Below are 19,414 nucleotides of genomic sequence, written 5' to 3'. Positions count from 1 at the left end.
AGAGATTTGTTTAGAGATTGAAGAACACACAGTTGGTTACCCGGCGAACACCGAACACCATAAAATTGTTATATGATGTTTTGGTTCTGGGTTTGGCGTAGCAATTGTGTACACTTTCTTTTGTGAAATCGTAATTGAGATCACTTCTTCACTCTCCACCCAGTAATACAAAGTTGGTTCGGGGTCCAACTCCCTTTTAGCCTCGGTCTCGACAACGTCTTTGGCTTACTGGTTCGAAGGTGATGAGAAAGCGCACTAACAGTGGTAGAGCTTGGTACTGGATATCGAAACCCAGGTAAACATGAAGACTGTGAGTTGAATCTGATTAGGTGGGATAGCTTGACTAAATCAAAGAGACCATTTCACTTTACGTTTTATTAAAAAAAAATAAAAATAGAAATACAGTTGAATATAACAAAAGCGGTTACTTGGAATTACAACTTGGTAGTTTTACTACATCATCTAAGTGGGAGCACAACCCCTATAATACTCAATGGGTGCTAGAAGGTTTTATGCTAAACCGCGATTTATTAAAAGTAGTGAAATATGAACTTCGCACATCGCAACTTGCATTGGCCCGAAGGGGAAAATGTTAATTCTCGAAGAGGGAATTTGGTCTCAAGTTGAAGGGACTTCGTATTCGACACAAACATTCTCAAAGTGCTCATCTCGCGTTAAAGGGGGAACTTAGAAAAAATAATCACATACCTGATGTTCTACTAAGCGTCCGGGACTTGGGAGCACACACACTCGTCGACGGTCTACAGCAGAATCAACCGGAGCGGCGAACAGGCCTCGTTTATAAAGGCGACGTCACGAGCCTCATCGAGCATGGGAGAGACTTCTTCACGCGCATGCTCAATAGTGGTTAAGACTTCTAGGTTTTTCTATGATTTTTCTCTATCACGCCGGGATTGAAATTCCTATTTTACATTGATTTTTACAGTTTTATTTTACACCTAACTCTAACTACATAATAGATTTCATGTATTTATTGCTTTCGTGGTATTCCCTAAATATTGCATCTAGGACCCAGCTCTGTGATCTGAGTAAATCATAGCTAGGGTCATACCACTAATACATGCGTGTGAATTGGTGTCAATGAGGCATCAGGTCACTAATTCAATCTGACCCTCAACTGACTCCGTTCTCCCTATCTCTCTTTTCCTTACTACACTCACCATTTGAAAAGCGCGGGCGTCTTGCCCCATAATTTGAGTCCGGCATAGGACTTCGAGGCACAACTGTGTAACAGTAGACCAAAAACAATGTAGCAATTAGTAAGAAAGGTTAGTCTTTTTCAGAACGTTTCAGTGTCTCAGCAACATACCTGGAAAAATAGTAATAGATATCCACAATCGGTTTTATGCAATCAACTTAGGGTCCCAAGTGAGTATAGAACTACAACCCACAACTTTCGTCCGAACTCGGAAGTGGTTCTAACTTACCATTACTTCCGGTGTGGATAGTGATTTTCATAGATCAAGAACGGTAAGAGATATTGAGATGTTTCTGCTATCGAATCAAACTCACAAGAATAGGTTTCGTCTTCTCGGTTAGCAATGTACCGGAACTGTTTAGAAGTAAGTTTTTGGTTTCAACATTTATTGCCACAGAAAAGAAAACGTGGTAATAGGTACCCACAAACGGTATTGTGAGATCCGTTTAGGGTCGCAAAGCACTTATGATAACCCACAATACTCCACCGAACTCGGAAGTGGTTTAAATTTACAACTATTTCCGGTTGCAATACTGATTTCGAGATACAAAAACCGGTAACATTTATGAGATTGCTTTTTTATTTTCTTTTTTTAAAAGAAAAAATCACCTCACCTCTCCAATATTTCGTTCTATCTTCTACTGTAACTCTCTATTCAAACCATAGGTGGATACAATTAGTCATTTGCGACTTGAACGTTTATAATCATAGACAAAAGTAGTAATATATAGCCGAAAATGGTTTTCCGCAATCGACTTAGGGTATCCGGAAAATATAAAAACTCGTAGCGGTGGCTCAGTGGTAGAGTGTTCACCTCTGGTGCATGGGGTTCCGATTTCAAGCCCAACTCAAACCAAGTGAACTTTGTGCTCTACAAACATCGTGTGTGTGGGTTTCCTCGGTGTTCTCCCGCTTCCTCCCACTTTCTTCATTCCACCATTTCATTCATTTCTCATCATCACGGTCTCATTTATTCTATCCAGCATAAACGTGGGACGTAAAACTCAAAAATTACATTTCATTTCTTATTACTATAGAACAAAATGAGTAAGAGATAGCCATTCTTTTTTAAAGATATGGATCCAGCTTCCAAGGAACAAGTTCTGTCTTTGAGCTTCTTAATTTATTGCAATCAGTTGTTACAGATGTCGTGCTTCAAGTTTCAGAATCTAATTTCCATAGTTTTCAAGTTTACCGTACTTTTATATTGTGAAACGAAAGTAACTTATGTTTTATAAATGCTTTTTATTTATTTATAATTTTGTACGGACTATAATGTGTTAATTATTTCTTACCGTAGGTATAACGACATATGTGTACTTTAAAGATTACCGGGGAAAATAATTGTAGAAGTGTTTAGAAGTAATGTAAATTAGAAGTGGTGCAATTTGGTTCACGAATGATGGTATTTGTTTGCATTGTCTTCTATAACTCCAAGTCTAAGGGAAAATTTCTTTAATTCACCAAGCTTCATTCTGTGATGTGCGTATTCAAATATCATTTATGATGAAGTACTTGTTTTCTACATAATGCAGAAGAAATGACAGCTTCATGTTATGGATATATTAATTACAATTAGCTGTTTCAAGTTCTATCCTTTACTGTTCCTATATACATAGAGATGCAAGTAGTTGAAAAATACTTATATGTTGTAAAGTTTATTCCTCCGTTTTAAATTTGATTTTTAAGTGTCTTAAATTTGAATGTATGGTGAAATTATATATATATATATATATATATATATATATATATATATATATATATATATATATATATATATATATAGATATATCATCACGGCATTGTCAAGGCTCTATATTTGTATTTTACATTTATTATTGCAACCGGATGTTTCTGGCTGCCGTATACGGTAGTCCGATCATCACCCTTGTTCTTCGCACGCACAGTCATTCGAAGAACTGAAAACGTACTCTATACACAAACAGTTGAAGGTTGTGAACTCGGAAAGAATGGTACTTCTGCTTGTCAAGGTCAAAAAATGGGAGAAAAAAGGATGTGTAAAATGTCAAAAACAGGGTGCAACAGTGACTGATACTTGTAAGAAACATATTCATTTGTAGTTCGTGCACATTCCGCCTGTAGCGCTACTGTGGCACAACGTATATTTTAACTGTATAACTCCTGTCCACCGCTTGTAGGTCTATTGGCGTAAGTGACGACCGAAACTATGTTGTCAGCTCCGACTGCGATAAGGCACTGCTGTGCTGATTTTGCTTTTCTTTTTTCTCCTTTGTCATTTGTGAAACGTCAAATATGTACACAAACAGTTGAAGGTTGTGAACTCGGAAAGCCTGGTACTTCTGCTTGTCAAGGTCAAAAAATGGGAGAAAAAAGGATGTGTAAAATGTAAAAAAGAGGGTGCAACAGTGACTGATACTTGTAAGAAACATATACATTTGTAGTTCGTGCACATTCCGCCTGTAGCGCTACTGTGGCACAACGTATATTGTAACTGTATAACTCCTGTCCACCGCTTGTTGGTCTATTGGCGTAAGTGACGACCGAAACTATGTTGTCAGCTCCGACTGCGATAAGGCACTGCTGTGCTGCTTTTGCTTTTCTTTTTTCTCCTTTGTCATTTGTGAGACGTTTTGTTTTTTCTTGTTCCACGCGCTGTACGGGTTTCTGCGGAGCGAATTATTTAAGAAGTTGACTACATATTCCTGTTTCTGATAGAAATATGATAAGTACATTGAATTATAATACAGTTTTAGATTGGTTAACTGTTGAAAAAAATACGAAAATAAAGCTGTACTTGAAAATGTATATTAGTCGAGGACGTAGCTACTGACAGTGCTGATTACAGATTTTCTGGTGGAAGAATTTCATTACACTAGAGGTGAAAAGCAGACGCCCATTTAGACATCCCACCCTTTTCAAAGTCAATCGGAAATGGTCTCAATCGTTTGTACAGAAATGTGCAGGCCAAGTTTTCGTTTGTACACAATTAGAGGCGCCGCCAGAACGAAAAAAGTGGGGGGCTGTCTAAATGGTAGCCCCCTAAAATGTCAAATTCAATCACAAATTGTCGCAATCGTTTGTACATCGTTTATACAGAGATGTGCGGGTTAAATTTTTGTTTGTACATAATAAGGGGCGACTCAAGAACGAAAACAAAGTGAGAGGCTGTCTAAATGGTAGCCCCCTACCATGTCCAATTCAATAACAAATTGTCGCAATTGTTTGTACATCGTTTGTACAGAAACCTGCAGGTCAAATTTTCTATTGTACACAATTAGGGGCGCCGCCAAAACGAAAACAAAGTAGGATTGTCTAAATGGTAGCCCCCCATCATGTCGAATTCAAACACAAACTATCGCAATCGTTTGTACATCGTTCCTACAGAAATGTGCAGGCGAAATTGTTGTGTGTACACAATTAGGGGCGCTACCAGAGCGAAAACCAAATGGGGGCTGTCTAAATGGTACCCCACCACCAAACCCAATTCAATCACAAATTGTCGCAATCCTTTCTACATCGTCTATACAGAAATGTGAAGGCGAAATTTTCGTTTGGACATAATTAGGCGCGCCGCCAGAACGAAAACAAAGTGGGGGCTGTCTAAGCGGTAGCCCCCCAACATGTCCAATTAAATCACAAATTGTCGCAATCGTTTGTTCATCGTTTGTACAGAAATGTGCAGGCGAAATTTTTGTTTGTACACAATTACAGGCGCCGCCAGAACGAAAATAAAGTGGGGGCTGTCTAAGTGGTAGCCCCCATCATGTCTAATTCAATCACGGATTGTCGCTATCGTTTCTACATCGTTTGTACAGAAATATGAAAGCGAAATTTTTGTTTGTACGCAATTAAGGGCGCTGCCAGACCAAACAAAATTGTGGGGCTGTTTAAATGGTAGCCTCTCCACCATGTCCAATTCAATCGCGAATTGTCACAACTGTTTGTACATCGTTTGTTCAGAAATGTGCAGGCGAGATTTTCGTTTGTACACAATTAGGGTTGCCGCCAGTTCGAAAACAAAGTGGGGGCTGTCTAAATGGTAGCCCTCCCGCCATGTTCAATTCAACCACAAACTGTCGCACTTGTTTGTACATCTTTGTACATAAATGTGCAGGTGAAATTGTCGTTTGCACTTAAATGGGGCGTCGCCAAAACGATAACAAACTATTGACACTCTAATTGATAGCCCTCCCACCATGTCGAATTCAACCACAAACTGTCGCACTTGTTTGTACGTCTTTGTACAGAAATTTGCAGGCGAAATTTTCCTTTTTACACAATTAGGAGCGGCCAAAACGATAACAAGGTATAGGCTGCCTAATTGGTAGCACCTCCCCACGTCCGATTCAAAAGGAAATTATCTCAATCGTTTGTACATCGTTTGTACAGTAATGCGCAGGCGAAAGTTTTGTTTCTACGCTATCTGGTGCGTCGACAGAACGAAAAGAATGGGGAGCTGTTTAAGTGCTAGACCCATCATGTTCGATTGAACCACAAATTCCCGCGATCGTTTATACATCGTTTGTGCAGAAATGTACAGGTAAAATTTTCGTTTTTATTAAATAATATACGGATGTGAGTATTTTTAATATCAGCAATCAACGTTAACCGGTTTGAATAACGGTTGCTGAGATTGAAAATAGTACCTATTACACTAGTCGACAAAAAAATCATTTTCTCTGGCACACGGAAGAAAATACCTGATTCTAATAGAACTTTTCACGTAGAATTCAAATCAGCAATGAATTTTTACTCTTCCACCCTCAGTTTTCAAGTGACAGAGGGGTGTTCGGGAAATTTCCCCTCAATTGTTTCTCTTTTACCATTTTCATACCTGTAGCTTGGGTACCTTAGGTATATAAACGCACAAATTATATTGTATGTTAGCTTGATTTATACTTAGTAAGCCCTCTAAGTTTCATAATAATAGCATTATTCTTTCTAGAGAAATAAACATATTTATATAAAAAATGCTATGTGTACTGTTCGTTTTACAATATTCATTAGTGCAGATAAAATCACATATGACTTCCACGAAAGTTACAATATAAGCACGGTTTATATCTTATTGGATTTGAAATAAAACATATTTTCAATCATGTCTACACCGTGTCACCATTTTATATCTACTTAATAAATAATACAAAAGAATTGAGTGGTATCTTCTTAATAAATGAACACTTACTTACCTCAACTAATATGTTTTAGTTGTCGACTTTCTTCTGTGTTTGGCTTCTGGAACATCTCTTTTAAGTGCCCAACAGTAATTAGCTAGCATTTTTGAACTCCACTGTCACTGGTATCTCTTCTCCATGGATGAAATGTCCTGATGAAAACGTCCCCCCGTACTCATCACTAACAGCACCAAGGTTTTCAGGAAAGAAATGCAGGTGGGAGTCTAGAAAGTGAACTTTAAGGGACATGTTGCAACCCATTTCTTTGAATGATTGCAGGAAATCACTCAGAATTTCACGGTAAGTTGGGGCTTTCTTGTTTCCTAAAAGATTCTCTGTTAAACATTTACATATACACCAAGCTGCTTTCTCAACCAGAGTTAAGAGATTCTCAAATTTTTGGTCACGAATCAAACATCTTATTTGGGGGTCTACAAAAGTCCCTAGCGTCACTAACCCGAGGAAATTTTTCCTTTAGGTAACAAAATCCTGCATTACTTTTGTCCATTGCGTTAACAAAGTTTTTGAAGAGCCCCAACTTTATGTGAAGAGGAGATACAATTATCTTATCAGGGCTCACCAGTGAGGAATAAACAGCATTCTTCTGTCCAGGAGTTAATACATGTGTTGGCCATTTCTTCTTGATGTAATGTTCCGCTTTGTTCCTGCTGCCCCATTCGCAGAGGAAACAACAATATTTCGTATAACCAAGTTGTAAACCCATTAACAAAGAAATGACTGTTAAACCACAGCAAACGGTCCACTTGTATTTCTCATACTGAATTCTTTCTAACACTATTTCGATGTTTTCATATGTTTCCTTCATATTAGTTGAATAAGCCAAAGGCACTGAAGGAAACTTGTAGCCATTGTGCAAAAGGACAGCCTTAAAACTAGTTTTGGAAAAGTCAATAAACAATCTCGACTCTGTACTTATATGTGCATGTCCAAGTGTATCCATTACAGCACAGACATTATTACAATACACTAAATCATTTTCTTGAGAATAATAGTTTTGAAACTCTGTATGAAGGTTTCGAAAAATACACATTTTAGTGTCACGATGGAGCAGATTCCAGCCTTTAAGTCTAGAACAGAAGCAAGAAGTTCTCTCTGTATCTTGGAGAGTTTTAAATCCCGTACGAGGTCAATTAGTTCACCCCGAGTTATCAGATGGGGATCCAACGTAGATGTGCTTCCTACATAAGTAGGATCATCTTCTTCATTTGGAACTTCAGTAGTTGCCTCAAGTACGTAATCCTCATTTAACGTAAGATAAGCAGGAGGTACTGGTACAGGTAATTCTGCACTGTGTGGAACTGGCCTAACTGCTGATGGCAAGTTAGGGTACTGTACTGTATGGTTAGATTTACTGGTTATTTATTTTATCTGTGTCATACAAAAGTAGCAGTCTGAAAAATGATCTTTTCTTTCCCTTCAGATCATCGGTACTGCGAAGTTCATGTTTCGTTAACCATTTGCCCACCCAGTCAGACTTTCACGCAGGTACAACAAATGTAGTGAGGAACGAAATTCTTATCTTGGTCTCCTACACAGCAACCAAAATATAACTGATAACACTTCCTCACAAGTGGAGTAAAACATCGAAGTTGCGATTTAAATGTCAGCTCCCCACATACATAACATAAATTGTCCGGTTTATTTACACACTTCGCCGGCATCTTGTATCCTGTAAGATATCACACACACATACGCACAGGAATCTACACTCCATCAAATTCCCACAAAATTCCTCTAGACTTCCCCCATACAAAAATTGCGACATGGTGTACATATCATTGAAAATGTTTTATTGGAAGTCCAATGAGGTATAAACCGTGATATATATTGTAATTTTTGTGGAAATTATATGTGTTGAAGACCGACCCGACCCGACCTGTGACCCGAATTCATTGACCCGACCAGTGATCTAACCAGATTGACTCGACCCGACAATCCGACCCGATTGACTCGACCCGACAACCCGACCCGAGCTGGCCAGATTGGCCCGATCCGGCCTGACCCGACACGACAACTCGACCCGAGGTGGCCTAACCCGACAACCGACACGAGTCACCTGACCTTACAATCTAACCAGTTTGAGAGAACTAGAACCTTACATAGCTGCCATCAGAAAAAAAATGCTGGCCAATTCGTATGTATAAACCATTGTTTCGGCTTTTTTATTTGTAGTATAATTATCCCCTTGTAACGTGGGTTCCTATCACCACGGCATGGCGCGTCCTCAGGTTGCGGATCGAGGAGAAGGCCTCTAGATATAGAGGTTAGCTGCGAATATACTGAATAAGCAGTCGCGGACAGACGACTAGGAGTGGTCCTCCAGCTTGGGGGTTTGGGTAAGGCTAACACCCTCATCCTGTAAAAAAAGGTACTTGTTCAGAAACATTCACAAAAGCCTCGGACAAGGACTGATAACTTGGCACGACATCAGCAAAAGAAAATGGACATGAGATTTGGAACATGGAATATTAGAAGTCTTTACAGGGCAGGCGCGTTAAAATCTGTCACGAGTGAGTTAGAGAAATACAGGATGGACTTAGTAGGAGTTCAGGAAGTTAGGTGGGAAGGAAATGGATCTGAGAATTCCGGAAATTTTACGTTCTTTTACGGGGAAGGAAATAAAAATCACCAGTTAGGAACAGGGTTTTTCGTTCACAAACGAATATTACCAGCAATTAAACGGGTTGAATTTGTTACTGACAGACTTTCTTTTATTACTCTTAAGGGACGGTGGTGTGATATTATTGTTTTAAATGTACATGCTCCAACTGAAGATAAGGGTGACGATATAAAAGATAGTTTTTACGAAGAAGTGAAACGGATATTTGACCAACTCCCGCGATACCATATGAAGATTCTATTAGGGGATTTCAATGCGAAGGTAGGACGAGAGGATATTTTCAAACCGATTATATGGAACGAAAGTTTGCATAAGGAAAGTAATGACAACGGTGTTAGACTCGTGAACTTTGCAACATCCAAAAACCTAATCGTGAAGAGTACAAAATTCCCACATCGCGACGTTCATAAATACACTTGGACATCACCAGACGGAAAAACACATAATCAAATTGATCACGTATTAAGAATCCTCTAGCATAATTGACGTCCGGTCGTTTAGAGGGGCTGTTTGTGACACTGATCACTACCTGGTAGTAGCGATAATACGGGAGAGATTATCGTTGAATAAAGGTAATATTCAATGTCCAAAAACGGAGAGATTTAATTTAAAGAAATTAGAAGAGAGCCAGGTAAGAGAAGAATACCAGATTGAAGTTTCGAATAGATTCGCGGTTTTAGAAGACTCGGAGTGCACTAGTGTTGAGGATACTTGGATTGAAATTAGAGATAGCATTAAAAGTTCAGCAATAGAAAAATTGGGACACGCGGAAATACGTAGGAACAAACCATGGTTCGACCAAGAATGCATTAAACTAGCAGAGAAGAGAAAACAGGCAAAATTACGGTGGCTACAAAATCCGAATGAAACAACTACACAAAATTTCGCAGATATCAGGCGGGAAACTTCCAAAACTTTTAGAACAAAGAAACGGGATTTTTTGAAAGCTAAAATTAAGGAACTTGAAGATAATAGTAAAAATAAAAATATTCGGGACATGTATAAGGGGATCAGCGAATTTAAGAAAGGCTATCAACCACGTGCTTATATATTAAAGAAATCTGACGGAACAGTTCTCACCGATACGGATAGCCTCTTAAATAGATGGAAAGATTTCTTTGACGATTTGCTGAACACGCAGCCAAAAACTAATGTGCGTGGAGAAAAGGAGATACACACCGCAGAACCGTATATTCCAGAACCCAATGGAATAGAAGTGGAAGCCGCTATAAAGAAATTGAAGAAACATAAATCTCCGGGTGTAGATGAAATTCCGGCTGAGTTAATTTTAGCTGGAGGCGAAAAATTGTGGAACAAGATACACAAACTCATTCTCCTTATCTGGAACAAGGAAGAATTGCCACAAGAGTGGAAAGAATCAATCATTGTTCCAATTCACAAGAAAGGCGACAAAACTGACTGTAATAATTATCGAGGCATTTCTCTTCTGTCAACATCCTATAAAATACTTTCAAATATTCTGTTAGCAAGATTGACCCCATACGCAGATGAAATTATTGGAGATTATCAGTGCGGATTTAGACGAAATCGATCAACTATCGACCAAATATTTACCATTCGCCAAATACTCGAAAAGAAGTGGGAATACAACACCCCGGTACATCAACTATTTATTGATTTTAGAAAGGCTTACGACTCGGTTAGGAGAGAAACATTATACAACGTTCTTACAGAACTTGGAATACCGAGAAAGCTAATTAGATTAATTAAGATTTGTTTAAGTGAATCCCAAAGTAAAGTCCGGGTAGGAAAATTTTTGTCCACGAGCTTCCACGTCGAAAATGGCCTGAAACAAGGAGATGCGTTGTCGCCATTATTATTTAACTTTGTGCTGGAACACGCCATAAGGAAAATCAAAGATAGCAACCAGGGCCTAGAGTTGAACGGCATTCACCAGGTTATGGCATATGCTGATGATGTAAATTTAATAGGGGATGATAGGAGAACAGTAGAAATAAATGCAGAGATCTTATTAAACGCTTGCAGGGACATGGGTTTAGAAGTAAATGCAGAGAAAACTAAATACATGGAAGTGCGTCGGGACCGTAATACGGCAAATTGTGGAGGCGTTAAAATATTAAATAATGCTTTTGATAAAGTTGATACTTTCAAATATTTAGGATCAATATTAACAGACGAAAATCATATTCACGAAGAAATTAAATGTCGACTAAAAGCGGGGAATTCGTGTTACTATTCGGTTCAAAATCTCTTGTCGTCGCGAATTCTGTCGAGGAATTTGAAGCTTAAAATATATAAAACGATAATCATGCCTGTTGTTCTGTATGGTTGTGTAACATGGTCGCTTACTCTGAGGGAAGAACATAGACTGAAAGTATTTGAGAACAGGATCCTGAGAAGAATATTCGGACCCAAGAGGAACGAGAATGGGGAATGGCGGAAACTTCATAACGAGGAACTACATAGTTTATACGGTTTACCCAACATTGTTAGGGTCGTCAAGTCTAGGAGGCTTAGGTTGGCAGGTCATGTAGCTAGAATGGAAGAAAGTAGAAACGCTTTCAAAGTCTTGACTGGTAGACCCATAGGAAAACGACCATTAGGAAGACCTAGGCGCAGATGGGAGGACAATATTAAGATGGATCTCGCAGAGATAGGAATACAAAGTAGAAACTGGATGCAATTAGCTAAGGATAGAAGTCAGTGGAGAGCTTTTGTGAACGCGGCACTGAACCTCCGGGTTCCATAAGCCATAGAGTTAGTTAGTTAGTTAGTTAGTTAGTATAATTATCCTCCTCCTCCTCCTCAGTGTTCTGCTATTAATGACAGGCCAGTTTCCGTGAACTAGGTAAGAAGCTTCCATTTTTGCGATTTCCCGCTAACATCTTCCTCGCAACCCAACATAATGTTCCACCCTCCTTATTACAATCTATCAATTACAACCTTCTTACACACTCTCGCTCTCCTGATATCACCTCCTTTACTACATCTCTCAGAATACAATCCCTTAGCAAGATCGAAACTTGTGATCCGTCCATTTTTTCGCTTCCTTATATCGTCCAATATTGCTCTGGTCTCTTGCATTTTTTCAGCATTTCCTAATTCGTTTTCCTCTCTACCCTGCTAACATTCTTTAATTTCCTCCACATCCAAATTCCCAAGGTTAAAATTTAGGCAATCAACTTTGAAAGTCAAATCACTACCGCTGCAATAATAATAATAATAATAATAATCTGAAGATGACCGAGAAAGTTATGTCTCTTTTTGTGGAGGTCTGTGTTCAATTGGCCCTCACACCGTGAGTTGAGTGCGAATTAAGATAAGGCGAAGGTCAGATGTTGGACGAGACGAGGCGAGACAGAAGTTTCATGAAGGGGTAAGAGATGAGACAGAGATCTTTCAATAGAAACATATTCACTTTTCGAGACGAGACTACCTTCATGACACATTTTCGAGACGTGAATGCCCCAAACCTGGTCTCGTGAGCAACACTAGTAAGTATATCCAACATACTACCTGTTCAAATACACCGTGAACGTTCGTAAGGACAGAGTGAACATGGGACCTTCACAGAGCGTCATAAGAGCTTGTTAGCTGTACGAGTTCAAATTGCTGCTCCGCGGGGCGGAAGATATGACAGGCCTTTGGTGAAGGGGTCATGACTACGCGGAGAGTGCAGCGGTATGACGGTGACGAAACACTCGAAGACGCACAACGTGCCGGAAGACAAACATGTTCAAAATAAAGATCTTCAGGCAACAATTGAGGCGAAGACAGACATGTGAGGAACTGGTACTACAATTCAGTGTGAGTGGAGAAACCATTCGGCACCACCACCATCAACTTGGGAAGCACTGCAAGTTGGGTTGATGGGTCCTACATGATTTGACTTCGGGCCAGAAAGCAACGCGAGCAGACACCTGTGTTTCTTTGGTGTCTCGTCTGAGGAAGGAGCAATTTCTGAACAGGGTGTTGACATGTGATGGGAAGTGGGTCCTGTACGAAGCTCCACGGCGTCGTCATCGTTGGTTAGCATCCCACGAACCGGTTCAAAAACAGCCCAAGCCAGCACTACTCCAGAATAAGGTTCTCCTGTGCATTTTGTGGACTGCTCGCGGCATCGTCCATCGGGAATGCTACCAGCTGGTCAGATCATCAATGCAACTGTGTACTGTCACTCTCTGGATCCAGCGCTTCTGAATCGCAAAGGGATCCTCCTGTTATAAGGCAACGCTAAGCCCCACGTGGATAAGCATTCTACGCCTTGGATGCGAAACCCTATTGGATCTGCCATACTCCACGGACATTGTACCGTCCGATTATCACCTGTTCCATTCCTTGGACAATGACCTTAGAGAACGCCAGTTCAAATCGCTAGTAGAGGTTCAATATGCACTTGATACCTTCTTCACTTCACGACCCACCAAGTTCGACTGTGATGGAATCCATAGCTTTCCAGAACGTTGGCAGAAGGTCGTCGAGGCTGATGGAGACGATTTTTGATATTCCAGGTACGTCTTAGGTTACATATCAATGTTCGAAGGTGTTGGTAAAAAGACGGCGGAACTTTCTTGGTCCCTCTTAAAGTAATAATAATAATAATAATAATAATAATAATAATAATAATAATAATAATAATAATAATAATAATAATAATAATAATTTGTCCTGCCCAAAGGCAGATGTTTGACCCGAAGTTCCATGGGTATTGATTCCAGCTCGAACCAAGTAAGTTTTCTGGTGGACAGACACCGGGTGCATGGATTTTCTCGGTGTTCTCCCATTTCCTCACACTTTCTTCATTCAACCACTTCAATTATTTCTCATCATCACTGGTTCTCTTAACGTTGGTGCATAACGTGGGACGTTAACTAGATATTTCCTTTCAATTTCACTTAATGTGGCATTTAACTTGACATAAAAACGCAGAAAGAAAAAAAGTCAGTAGTAATATTAATTACAATTGTCATGCCAATTAGTTAATATAGGGTTAAATTAAAATTTTATTACTATTTCACCTACAATTAGTCACAATTATCATTCATTCACCAACTTCGAATTGAATTCTACAACAAAGCTCCTTATAGTATTTCAAAATAAGTGAAGAATGTGACGACCCGACCAGAGCTAACCCGATTGACCCGACCCGACCCGACCCGTAACCCGACCCGTTTGAGAGCACTATCAGAGGGGTACAATTTACAGTAAAATTTATCTTGTATGTTTTAGCATACTTTAAGGCTACCATATTTTTTTTTTAAAACAGAAAGAACGGGACATCTTACAAATTAGTAGTAAATATTGCATTTTGTATTAATTTTTGTCTTTCGAATTTTACTACAGCAACGCACTAATTGTACAACTTGAAATAATGTATTAATATAGTCCATACTTAATCAACAGTGCTAAAAATTATTATAGAAGCTAGAAGCTGTTATACAATATAAACGCCATCAGTGAACATACAATAGTTATGAAAAATTATATTTTCAACATTATTACACATACAACCTCACATGCTCCACATGTCTATGAAGAAAAAAAATCCAGATTTATGAAGTTGTTTCCAAATTTCAATGGACTGATTTATTTTTGTTAACCTAAAATGCGAACTAAAAGAAAGCAATTTGCATAATTGTTTTTCTGAAGCAGAAAAATGTGTTTTCGGGGCTGGTTTGCAACGTTACAAGAATTTGTTGCCACCTCGGGGTATGCATTCTAACTTTTAGTGATAAGAGTGCCACTCAGTAGGATTTAAACATTGCATGTTATATCCGGGGAAGCAGCGATTGGAATAATAATAAAAATTAGAATGAAATTGTTCCTATAGTATTGTCAGAATCGAAAGCAAAAGGAATAAGTCGATTTTATTATCTTTTCAGAAATGTTGATATGTAATTAATAAATAAAGACAGGACAAGAAGGAAAAGTTTTGCACACCGGGACAACTTTTAAGAAACCGGGACGTATGGTAGCCTTACATACTTATTTGCATGCGGAGTGTCAATACGGAGCCACTACGTAGCAAAAACTAACTACCATAGATTAAAAAAATATATATCGATAATGTATAATACAACGGAAATTTGTGTTTGTAAAGGCACTGTTGAAAAATTTCGATGTTCAATGTTATATTCTGGATTGCAGATTCCAAAATACCGGTCAGAAGGGGGCTAATACGAAGTTTGTACCGGTCACCGGCCTTAATCAAATCACAACAAATACCGGCAAGTTAGCAACCCTACTCGTAAATCAGAATGCTGAATGCATCAAAATACTTCACCATGCATTCTATAGTTTCTGCAAAATGAGTTTAATGAAGATGTTCAAATAAAACAAGATACTGTGTTATAATTTTCCCTCTAACAGCCTACTTTGAGAATTTGTTATATCTTCTAATTATCAATTTCCTGTACGATATGAGAATAATGGTTTCTGTGCAAGTTAGAAAGAAAAAAATGCATTTTTTTCATAAGGATTCAGCTCACGTAAAAAATAATGAATAAGTTTAATAATAAGAGCCGAGGAGTGATAAACTAACTCAGCAATAATGATTGTAAGAATAAATATAAATATAAAAACAAAAAAAAACAAAAAAAGATTTAATTCCATCATCGTTAGAATAAGATCAATATAATGAATCACACGATAGTGTGAACATACCAATCGACACAATATTGTGAACAAAGTCTTGTTAGAAAAATACTCCATAGTATGTAACACATTTTTTAATGTTTCTATCATTTAGACAGTCCCCCACATTGTTTTCGTTCTGGCGGCGCCCCTAATTGTGTACAAACGAAAATTTCGCCTGTACATTTCTGTACAAACGATGTACAAACGATTAATATAATTTGTGATTGAATTGGATACGGTGGGGGCTAGCATTTAGACAGTCCCCACTTTGTTTTCGTTCTGTCGGTGTCCCTAATTCTGTACAAACGAAAATTTCGAATGCACATTTATGTACAAACGACGTACAGACGATTGCGGCAATTTGTGATTGAATTGGATATGGTGGGGTGCATCCATTTAGACAGCCCTCATTTTGTTTTCGTTCTGGCGGTGCCCCTAATTGTGTACAAACGAAAATTACGCCTGCATATTTCTATACGATCGATGTACAAACGATTGCAATAATTCTGTGATTGAATTGGACATGGGGGCTACCGCTTAGACAGCCCCCACTTTGTTTTCGTTCTGGCGGCGCCCCTAATTGTGTACAAACGAAAATTTTGCCTGCACGTTTCTGTACAAGCGATGTACAAACGATTGCGACAATTTGTGATTGAATTGGACATGTTGGTGGGGGCTACCACCTAGACAGCCCCCACTTTTTTTCGTTCTGGTGGTGCTCCTAATTGTGTACAAACGAAAATTTCGCCTGCACATTTCTGTACAAACGATGTACAAATGATTGAGATAATTTGTGATTGAATTGGACATGGTGAGGGGCTACCATTTAGGGGAACTCCATCGAGAGGGATCACTCTACTTATTTATTGCAAAAAGCAAAATTCACATTCGTCCAAAGTTGTCGTGTGAAGTAACAGCCGCTCGTATGTACGTACTAATATCGATAAGTTCCACTACGCGATCACAATTAATACTTCATATACCCCCGACACACACACACACCAACATATGTACACACGGAATTATACCTGGTAGTATCCACACGCTTACGCCGGAAAGTAGAAACACACACACACACACACACACACATACACACACACACACACACACATACACACACACACACACACACAGACAGACAGAGAGAGAGAGAGAATCTTGTTGTACCTTTATACTGAATGCACCATTGCTCACAAAATCAATTAAAAAAGAAAAAGGAAAAAAGTTGTAAATGCAATTTCAAAGATTGGTACCACTGCTGCGTGTAACACATGAAATTGTTTCATAATGATTGATTCGTAATATGATGTATATGGGTTTCTTAATGGTAGTATAACAAAATGCCTTCAAATTGACCACAAAATAAGAAGTGAAATTTATTTCTCAAATTTTGCAAAATCGATGTCGGTGGGCATTATGGGAACAGTCTACAATTGCAATATATGCAAATAAATATTAATATACTTCACGTTTTCCAGTGGGTGCAAGAAAGCTTCGAATAGTGTTTGATGTCATAATCATTAGCTGATGTAAATATATATATATATACACACACATATATATATATATATATATATATATATATATATATATATACTAGCCTTTTGCTAGCTGGGGGCTTCATCCCCAGACCCAAGCATATATTTGATATTGAATTCAGGACTTGTATAAGAGTATTTATAGACCAAGGAGTCTGTATATTGTAAAAGAAAACATAATAATCGGGATTGATAATGCTTTAAGATTATTTGAAACAAGTTTCAAGAAAGCTATATCAGAGATGAAAGATGTAAGGGTAACCATGATAGATTATAGAGTAACTGAGTTCATTATTCATATGGAGACTTCTTATTCGATGTGCCTGTAATATAAATTTTGAAAGTGGAAGGTAGTCAAATAATTTATTGAAGGCTTCAGTACTACCGCTGTGTTACCTAAAGAATCAAATGCAAAAAGATGTGCGGACTACAGAACTGTTAATCTCAAATCACATACAGAAAACAAAATATGTGTAACGTTGAAATAAAATCTTGCAGTCCAATGTCCTGCAAGTATACCCTTTAGGCTAAAGGACACAATGATTAATGCAAGTGAATGATGATGGAAGAATTGTGAAACAAGAAAGTGGGAGGAAATGGAGTACCTCGGGAAATCCCACGGACAGGAGATTGTCCACCACAAGTTTACTTCGCCTGGAATGTTTGGACGTCCACGCGAGCTTGAGAAAAGCCGTCCGGGGACCAACTAAAAACATCCTGGAATAAACTAACTAACTAACTCTACGGAATATGGAACCCGGAGGTTCAACGCCACGTTCACAAAAGGTCTCCACTGACTTCTATCCTTAGCTAACTGCATCCAGTTTCTACTTTGTATTCTTATCTCTGCGAGATCCATGTTAATATTGTCCTCCCATCTGGTCTTCCTAATGGTCGTTTTCCGATTGGTCTTCCATTCAAGACTTTGAAAGCGTTTCTACTTTCTTCCATTCTACCTACATGAGCTGCCCACCTAAGCCTCCTAGACTTGACCATCCTAACAGTGTTGGGTAAACCGTATAAATTATGTAATTCCTCGTTATGAAGTTTCCGCCATTTCCCATTCCCGTTTCTCTTGGGTCCGAATGTTCGTCTCAGGATTTTGTTTTCAAAAACTTTAAACAACGAGGTAGGAATAAGTGTAGTCTGTATTTCCCGGTTCAAAATTTTACGGAAAATTCACATCACTGCCTTCTGCCAACATTCTGAAAGGCCATTGATTCCATCGCGGTAGAACTTCCTGGGCCGTGAAGCGAAGATGGTATCAAGTGCATTTTGCACCTCTACTAGGGATTTAAACTTGCGCTCTCTAAGGCGATTGTTCAAGAAATGTAACAGGTGATAATCGGACGGTGCAATGTCCGGGAAGTATGGTGGATACAATAGTGTTTCCCATCCAAGGCATAGAATGGTGTCCCGGGTCATCTTAGAAACGTGGGGCTTAACAATTTTCTCTACCAGTAGGATCCCTTTGCGATTCAGAAGTTTTGGCTCAAGATTATTGAGTATTTCTTGATCGTGGCTCAACTACTGGCAGTACACAGTTGCGTTGATGGTCTGACCAGCAAGAAGCAGATCCCGATTCAGGATGCCGCGAGCAGTCCACCAAAGAAACAAGAAGATCCTCTTCTGGTGCAGTGCTGGTTTCAGCTGTTTTGGAACCGGTTTATGGAATACTAGCCACCGATGACGGCGCAATAAAACTTTGCACAGGACCTACTTCTCATCACATTTCAACACCCTGTTAAGAAATGACCCCTTCCTCAGACGAAACAGCAAAGAAACACAGGTGTCTGCTCACGTTGACTTTTAGTCTGGAGTCAAATCATATGGTACCCATCGAAACAATTTATAGTGCTTTCCAAGTAGTTGAAGGTGCTGCCGTATGGTTTCTCCAATCACAGTGAATTGTAGTCGTAGTTCCGCACGTGTTTGGCCACTGTTAGTCTCAATCGCTGCCTGAAGATCTTCATTTTATGTGTTTGTTGGTCTTTCGGCACATGTTGCATCTTTGAGTGTTGCATCACATACCTTAAACTTTTTAAACCACCGCTGTACTGTCCGCGTAGTCAAGACACCCTCACAAAGGCTCGGTATATCTTCCGCCCAGCGGCGTTTCATCCCAGTTTGAACTCTACAATATAGACGCCCTTAGGAGCGGTCTCATGTTAACTCTATCCTTATGTACGTTCACGATGTAATTGAACTGCAAGAACCAGGTAATATGTTGGATATAGCCACT

This window comes from Thermobia domestica, chromosome 17, assembly GCF_964235325.1.
Source record: "Thermobia domestica chromosome 17, izTheDome1.hap1.1, whole genome shotgun sequence".
Lineage (NCBI taxonomy): Eukaryota > Metazoa > Arthropoda > Insecta > Zygentoma > Lepismatidae > Thermobia > Thermobia domestica.
Note: the sequence above shows the minus strand (reverse complement) of the source record.